This window comes from Centruroides sculpturatus, unplaced genomic scaffold, assembly GCF_000671375.1.
Source record: "Centruroides sculpturatus isolate CEXI.00-Female unplaced genomic scaffold, Cexi_2.0 scaffold1902, whole genome shotgun sequence".
NCBI classification, from domain to species: domain Eukaryota; kingdom Metazoa; phylum Arthropoda; class Arachnida; order Scorpiones; family Buthidae; genus Centruroides; species Centruroides sculpturatus.
The window spans coordinates 86,058-95,037 of NW_019386134.1; the positions used below are offsets into that span (position 1 = coordinate 86,058).

The window sequence follows — 8,980 nt, forward strand, 5'->3', positions numbered from 1 at the left end:
ATTCAAATTTTTGTCTTTTTCTTTAATTTCATATGTTGTACCCTGTATCCTATATATAAATAAGTTTATTTTATTTTTCTTACATTTATAATAATGATAATAAGTATAATAATAAAATAATAATGTTTGTTTACTTTTCTTGTAATTATTACATCTGTTTAAACATCCTTTGAAAAATTTATAGAAAAAACTTACTACATAACTTTATGAAAATTATATTTGTAAATTTCACATACTAATCAATGAAATTTGTTTCTGTTACTAGATAAAACTGACAAGTTACTAAGCTTATCGATAACCAACAGTACCTGCCAGATAAGGCATGAAATAGAAAAGTGAATTAGAATTAAAATTGGAATTTAACATCATTTTTTAAAAAAAACACTTGTAGCCTGGACTTTGAAAAATATATTGACACTCCTAACACTAACTACTACGAGTAAACTAAATTACAAAATTTATTTATATTCATATATCACATTTAACGCAGTAAATACAATAGAACTCAATTAAAAAATTCATAAGAATTTCATAATCCTGAATCTACAGGTGTATAGGAATGCTTCTGGTAATTCAATAATCCAAAACTATAATTTAATTATGTTTGTTTTGATTTGGTTGATTACATAAATGCATTTTGGGCAAATTTACATTTTATGTCCCCCACATTAGTAACTAAAATTATTAAGAGTTAGGTGTAAGTACAAAATTAAATAAAAATACTGATAATGAAACTGAACATACCAGTAATTCTTCCTTTCTATTGAATCAACCTTCTCCTTAAAACCAAAAGCACACAAATAATGATATAGAACATAAGATGTGTTTCAAATTTATATGGACACCTAAAAATTAAAGTGAAACCCAAATTTGCTGCATTACGTGACAAATGTTTTATTAAAAATAACATGGATTTACATGTTTCCACACTGCAAAATAAGAATTTTAATCAAACATTAACATTTTGTCACTGAATATAATATTTTTGAAAATTTTGTACAAAAAACTGTTACATATTTATCCGGACAAGCACTCATTTCATGACTTAAATATAATATTCTTTAGTTTCAAGCATTGAAATATGCAAATCAGCTTACATATGTAATTGTAATGCAAATTCTTTATGTTGTTCAACGTTCTAAAATGGGTAAAACAAAAAATTTATCTTATTATGAAAAAGAGCAGATTGATGCCTATAAATCACAAGGCAAGTCAATAAGAGAAATTGCAGCATATATAAATCATCCAAAATCAACTGTTGGTGATTATTTATCAAAAAGACGTGGCTAGAATGTATCAAAATTCAAGACAGGTCCAAAACCCGAGCTTATACCTTGAGATTGAAGACAAATCATCAAGGTTTGCTCCACTAAACAAACATCAGAAAAATAAAACAAGAATTACACTTACCTTGTAGTAGCACAACAGTGTAAAGAGTTTTAAATAAATCTCCAACATTAAAATTCAGAAAAAAAGCTATAATGCCACCACTTTCATTAAAGCACTAAAGTGACAGACTTGATTGGGCACAAAAACACATGAAATAGTCCAAAGAATGAATTGAAGTTTTGTTCAGTGATGAAAAACAATTCATCTTAGATAGTCCAGATGGTTGAAAGTATTATTGGCACGATTTAAGAACCGAAAAACAAATATTTTCAGAATGCCAAATGGGTGGGGAATCAATAATAGTGTGGAGTGTGTTTGGATTCAATGAAACCACAGATTTAGCATTTATTGTAAAATATTGCATATTGATCATTTAGCATTTATAACTCAAAGAATGAATTCAGAGAAGTATCAAGGCATGCTTGAAGATAATTTATTAAAAGCTGGACCAAATTAAATCTTTCAATAAGACAATGCCCCTGTGCATGCCTTTAAATCAACAAAAATTTGGTTTAAACGTAAAAATATTAATCTGATGACATGGCCTGCTAGAAGCCATGACCTGAATCCGATGGAAAATCTTTGGGGGATAATGGTTCGTATAGTTTATGCCAATAAAAAGCAGTTTTCCACAATTCATGATTCGAAGGCAGCAATTTCAGATACTTGGGATAAACTTAAAATTGAATTCCTTCAGAAACTAATTGAAACAATGCCTAATCGCGTATTTAATGTAAGTAAGTTATATGGTGCTTACATTGGCCATTAAACTGTAGGAAAACTTTGCAAATTGAAACCTGTCCGGATAAATATGTAACAATTTTTTTGTACAAAATTTTCAAAAATATTATTTTCAGTCACAAAATGTTAATGTTTGATTAAAATTCTTATTTTGCAGTGTGAAAACATGTAAATCCATGTTATTTTTAATAAAACATTTGTCACTTAATGCAGAAAATTTGAGTTTCACTTTAATTTTTTCGTGTCCATATAAATTTAAAACACACCTTACTTCATACTGACACATATACATATATAATCAACGAATATTTAACGAATAAACGCACGTTTAACAGTTTTTGTATTGCTCGTTCTAATTTTAGGTTTGATTAGGAGGGAAGAGAGCACCTTCGTTTTTTACTTCCAGCCCGGAGTAAAAACTGAGTGTCTCTTGAATAGCTCAAAACTCGAATTCAACTTATATACCAAGTGAAACCACAGATCAGAGGGTGTCATCGCGTTCTTGCCATTATCTAAGCTTACAGCTAAGACTTTTTTCAAAACTTTGCTAAAAATTCGACTGGCCAGTCGACTCGCTAATGAAATTCTGAGAATCGACTTTTTCGATTATACATATTTGTGTAATAAGTCATATTAATTAAACGCCAATAAATGATTTCGCACGTAATCATTTTCGCCCTCTATCGGCGTGTTTCGTTACTACCAAATTTTTGCCAAATGCAAATTGCAATCGACCGAGTGAAACTTGTGTTATCAATTTATAAGAAAAAAATAATAATAATAATAATAATAAAACATTCAAAGCAAAATCAATCACTATATAAAAATCCAATCCCATTTCAGCAAATATCCATTATCACAATAGAACGAATTAAAGTCGGCCATTAAACAACTACTGTATTTTAGCTCTGTACCTTTTCCGTTTCGTTCTACATACAGTAATAATAAATGAAGCCGTGAACAAAATACAACCAATTTTTAAACAAAATCCATTGTAAAGTTAAAATTTTAATAAGATATTTATTAATTAAACTCAATCGTTAACCCCACCTTTATTTTCAGAAACAAATTATAATGTATTGTAATGTATTATCTAATTCACTATGTAATGTCTACTCAACAATTTTCATAAATTTTCATAAACATAAAATTTGTATTGGCTAATTTTTATAAAATTAAGTTTTGGATTTTCATACGACTCTACAGAAATGGCCGAATGTCCAAGCGATTACGGTTGTAAAAACGCTTTGTTTCGCTACTAAATGGCGAATCCGAAATGAAAATAACGAATGCGAAGTTAAAATAGTTACTGTGTTTTTTCTAGCAGATAGATCTGTAAGTTTTATTCAAAAATGTACCTGACGTCACTAATTCGTTTGGTGAATTGAACTTTCATAATAGTCTGAAACAAAGTTGTGAACTTTCGCGAATTTCTCTATAAAATACGTTAAAACCGCTTCGTAAAAAACTACATAAACAAAAACATAAGCATATTTCCGAAAAACGTAATGCCACATACAAAACAATTTTCGTACAGCCGATTCAATAAATAAAAGTGATTTATTGCAGCAAATATCATAAAATATATCGGATTAATAGTAAGATGTTATGAAAATTGTTTTACACAGTGAAAATTGTTTAATACGCTAAGTTTTCGAGCTAAAACATCAGGTTATTTATTCATTTACAACACTTATTAAACGAATTTTAAACTAATAATTATTTGATGAATGAACGAAATACAACGAAAAGTGCACAAATATCTCATAGTAAATAACATCCAATTCACTACAAAAAATAAAAAAAAACACATTATTACATTTGGCACAAGTAAAATGTGTTCTATAACAATTACGAAATCCAGCAATGGAAATATTCAAACATCCTGTAAATCGCAATAAACCAAAAGCACAACAAGACTGATTTTACGTTAAAACCATTATTCCATTTAAAAATAAGCTTTGATTCCAGAAAAATCCCTTTTTTTTTCAAATACTTAATTTCAGATGGATTGAATAGCGTCCAAACTAATTACATTCAATATATACTTTGATATTCTAATTTGACAGAAATTTCTACAAAAAATTTCTCAACGATAAATGTAAAAAATATACAAAATAATCAACACGATGTTTGTGATTCATAATTAGAAAAAAATCAAGTTATACAGAAAAGAACAATATAAACACTTTACAAACAATGAAATAATTGAGAAAAGTCTCGTCACATTAAAAGTAAATAACATTAAATAAATATAGAAAATAATAATAATAATAATAATACAGTTAATAAAAAGATTTTAAAACAATGGAAAGGCTTTAAGTACGCTTTACGAAAAACACATGTCGAATAACATCACTGTTTATGTCACTACATTTCCGATATTAGCAGTAAAAAATGCTTAAAAAATTCGTTCACGCAGCTGGCTCCACGTGCTTACAAATTTACACTTTTTACGTTCTATAGAAAATAAGAGAATTTCTAGAAAGTTCAACTGCTATATTGTATGATGATCTATGTCTTTCTTTGGATTGCTTTCGGCAGGTGATTAAATTAACACATGATCACACTGACATGTGCAATTTATCACCCGTTAAAATCATCATCGATCCATGCTTTTATCCTGCCCATGTCTTTGCACTAACGGGTGTTCTCACCTAACCGTACCGACCAACTTTCCTACTCGAAAAAACTTTCTGCAAATTACCAAATATTCAATTTAATAAGCATTTTGCAAGCGAAATACTAAGAAGCATTTAATAACATGCACGTAATTAGTTTTAATAAAAGAATAATTAACATATACATTTATAATAATGATCTCCCTCTGGAGGCGTGTAACGTAACTAATATTTTGTTAATCTGTGATGCAATTAACAGGTTGTAATTTTTATAATAAATCACGTTTCCTAAGTAACCTGTATTCTCTTTTATATTAATTTTAGAAATATTTCTTAAGTATTTCAAAAAAGTAAATTAATTTGCTTGTTTTCTTCACTTGTTTTAAACCAACCGAAGAAAACACTACTACAAAAGCAATATGGAAGCCATACAGCGTACTACGCCCTCCTTCAAAATTATCATATCAAACATGAGAGAAATTACAATAAAGATTGTTCAAGTATTCGGAATTATTGTGGAATGATATAGAGAATAATATAAATAACTACAAATATACGGTCTTCATATGTACGAATAGTAGTTTTCACATTATTTCTGAAACGTATTTTCCTACAACTGTAAATTGATAGCAGAATAATAGGTAATATCATACATGATGGGTTATGTCAAAAAACGACATTAAAATATTTTAATGTACGATAGAATAAGGTAATTTGTTTAAACTAATTAAATATTTTAATGCACAAGCAACAATTAAAAATCTAATTGGCTCTGTAAAATCTGATTTCCTGCAATTTTCGCATAAAAAAATTCTGACTTCTCAGTAATTCTTCAACGTGGTTCTAATTATTACCAATTCTAATAGTTAAATATCGCACTGCTTTTTATTCAAATTAAAATAATGAATACAAGAAACTGACTTGTCAAAGTCAGCAATTATANACTTCTCAGTAATTCTTCAACGTGGTTCTAATTATTACCAATTCTAATAGTTAAATATCGCGCTGCTTTTTATTCAAATTAAAATAATGAATACAAGAAACTGACTTGTAAAAGTCAGCAATTTTACATGTGGAGCTTTAATTATTTCAACAGGTATTATTTTCAATAGTTAAAAGACACAAAAAAATATGCCTCCTTGAATTTAGGATTACACGTCAAAAAATTTTGCATTATAGGCTTGACTAATTTAAAAATCACATTTAAAACCACTGTACAGTACACACCCCCTGATATAGAGACTGAATTTAAATCAAAAGTAAAGTTAAAGATGAAAATTTCTAGATATATGTAACCCTCCTACTTGCCAAAACCTTTCATTCTACATTATTACTAATATATGAATCACATTACAAGTAATAGTANTAATGTGTAGAATAGATAGTCTAATAATTATAAACACTTATTTCCACTTATAAATTCTCATTATGAATTATTTTAATTGAAATACTTAATGTTTTCATGTAGTGTTTTATGTCAGAGTTCAATATACATAATTACATTCACAGTTCTGTAGTTTGAAATTTTACTTATATCTAAATTGTACCATCTTACTGATATCCATTGTTAGATTAAAAATACTGCATGGAGTAGATACTCTAATAGACATGAACACTTATTACCAATAAATTCCCATTATGAATAATTCAGATTTTTAATATTTTAATTGAAATACTTAATGTTTTCATGTAGTGTTTTATTTCAGAGTTCAATATACATAATTACATTCACAGTTCTGTAGTTTGAATTTTTACTTATATCAAAATTGTACCATCTTACTGATATCAATTGTTACATTAAAAATAATGTGTAGAATAGATAGTCTAATAATTATAAACACTTATTTCCACTTATAAATTCTCATTATGAATTATTTAAATTTTTATTATTATAATATAAATATATATAAATACCTGTGGCTGTTTTCCATTCACNATCTACAGGTGTATAGGAATGCTTCTGGTAATTCAATAATCCAAAACTATAATTTAATTATGTTTGTTTTGATTTGGTTGATTACATAAATGCATTTTGGGCAAATTTACATTTTATGTCCCCCACATTAGTAACTAAAATTATTAAGAGTTAGGTGTAAGTACAAAATTAAATAAAAATACTGATAATGAAACTGAACATACCAGTAATTCTTCCTTTCTATTGAATCAACCTTCTCCTTAAAACCAAAAGCACACAAATAATGATATAGAACATAAGATGTGTTTCAAATTTATATGGACACCTAAAAATTAAAGTGAAACCCAAATTTGCTGCATTACGTGACAAATGTTTTATTAAAAATAACATGGATTTACATGTTTCCACACTGCAAAATAAGAATTTTAATCAAACATTAACATTTTGTCACTGAATATAATATTTTTGAAAATTTTGTACAAAAAACTGTTACATATTTATCCGGACAAGCACTCATTTCATGACTTAAATATAATATTCTTTAGTTTCAAGCATTGAAATATGCAAATCAGCTTACATATGTAATTGTAATGCAAATTCTTTATGTTGTTCAACGTTCTAAAATGGGTAAAACAAAAAATTTATCTTATTATGAAAAAGAGCAGATTGATGCCTATAAATCACAAGGCAAGTCAATAAGAGAAATTGCAGCATATATAAATCATCCAAAATCAACTGTTGGTGATTATTTATCAAAAAGACGTGGCTAGAATGTATCAAAATTCAAGACAGGTCCAAAACCCGAGCTTATACCTTGAGATTGAAGACAAATCATCAAGGTTTGCTCCACTAAACAAACATCAGAAAAATAAAACAAGAATTACACTTACCTTGTAGTAGCACAACAGTGTAAAGAGTTTTAAATAAATCTCCAACATTAAAATTCAGAAAAAAAGCTATAATGCCACCACTTTCATTAAAGCACTAAAGTGACAGACTTGATTGGGCACAAAAACACATGAAATAGTCCAAAGAATGAATTGAAGTTTTGTTCAGTGATGAAAAACAATTCATCTTAGATAGTCCAGATGGTTGAAAGTATTATTGGCACGATTTAAGAACAGGGGGTTACCTGTACTTGCTTATAAGCAAACCAAAATGTCATTCCTCGGATAACTTGTAATTTATGACTTATTTTTTTTATGCACGAAACCTGTGGACTGTCACTTATTAAAAACTGTAAACTAAGCCTTTATAGGCACAGACAATTTGGAATATTTTCAGACTCAAAATTTGACATTCAACAATTTTTCTTCTTTATATAATGAGCCAAGAATTTTTGTAGTGAAAGTTGTTTTTGTTATTTAAGTGTCATGTTAACTAGAAATGTCATACGCTACACAGACTAATTCCACACTCTGAAGTAAGCAATACACAAAATGTCAGCCAAGTCTGACTCACAATGTAGTCAAACTTCCCACTTTGTTTGCTTATCAGCATTTATTTGAAAGAAATAAAGTTTATGAAATTAAAAAACTACAGAAAAATCTTTAAAGAAAATGTCATTTTATTAATGCATTCAATAGAAAAGAGACTGATGAAATGTTTATAATTTTTCAAAACATAATAAATGAAATGGTATATTTTCAAATTAGCTGTAGTTACAAAACTTAGTTACTAGCTGTAGTTATTTTTTTTTTTATGTATAAGACTGCTGCCATGACATTGCATTGTTAATTTTTGTTTAAACTAAGTTCCACTACGACAGTCAACTTTCCAAAGCACGAACATTTTGTGCAGAGGAAATATAGCTGCACCGACCAAAATTCCCTAGTATACAGAACAATAGTTAAGTAGGTCAGCGGGACCTATAAGTCTTGCCAATTTCTTATCATAACTACAGCGGAGGAAAAAAGATTTAATCAATAAAATTAGAATGAATAAAAATTTTGGCTAGTTTAACTGTCCACGTTTCTTGGAATCTAAAATTGACAATCTAAATTATATTCACGTTCAAAGTTTTTCACGGTAAGAATATAATGTTTGGCATTTATAATACTTCCGCTGGCAACCAGAAGACTGGTTTTGAAATTACGTTTTATTTGAGAAATTCTTTGGTAGTTACAAAAATGTTACAAGTTGGGATGAATTAAAAATTAGATAAAACAGAATAAAGTCAAAAATAATTAACACTTACTGTCTGTGGATAAGAGAGGGGTCTTAATCTATCGTAATCTTCCTGTCCGGCCGTATCCCACAGTCCTAGATTTATGGGTTTACCGTCGACCATTACATTGGCAGAATAGTTGTCGAA

At 28.2% G+C, this 8,980-nt stretch overlaps 1 long non-coding RNA gene across 2 annotated transcripts in view; it reads right to left on the reverse strand.

Annotated features, from left to right (window-relative positions):
• LOC111613757 overlaps nucleotides 1–6,690 on the reverse strand; it is a 28,877-nt gene extending 22,187 nt beyond the window's left edge. For both annotated transcript variants that reach the window (XR_002754821.1, XR_002754820.1), the window contains exon 1: nucleotides 6,666–6,690. This is a non-coding gene — a long non-coding RNA (uncharacterized LOC111613757). The remainder of the gene's footprint in view (nucleotides 1–6,665) is intronic.
• Between the last annotated feature and the right edge of the window lie 2,290 nt (nucleotides 6,691–8,980).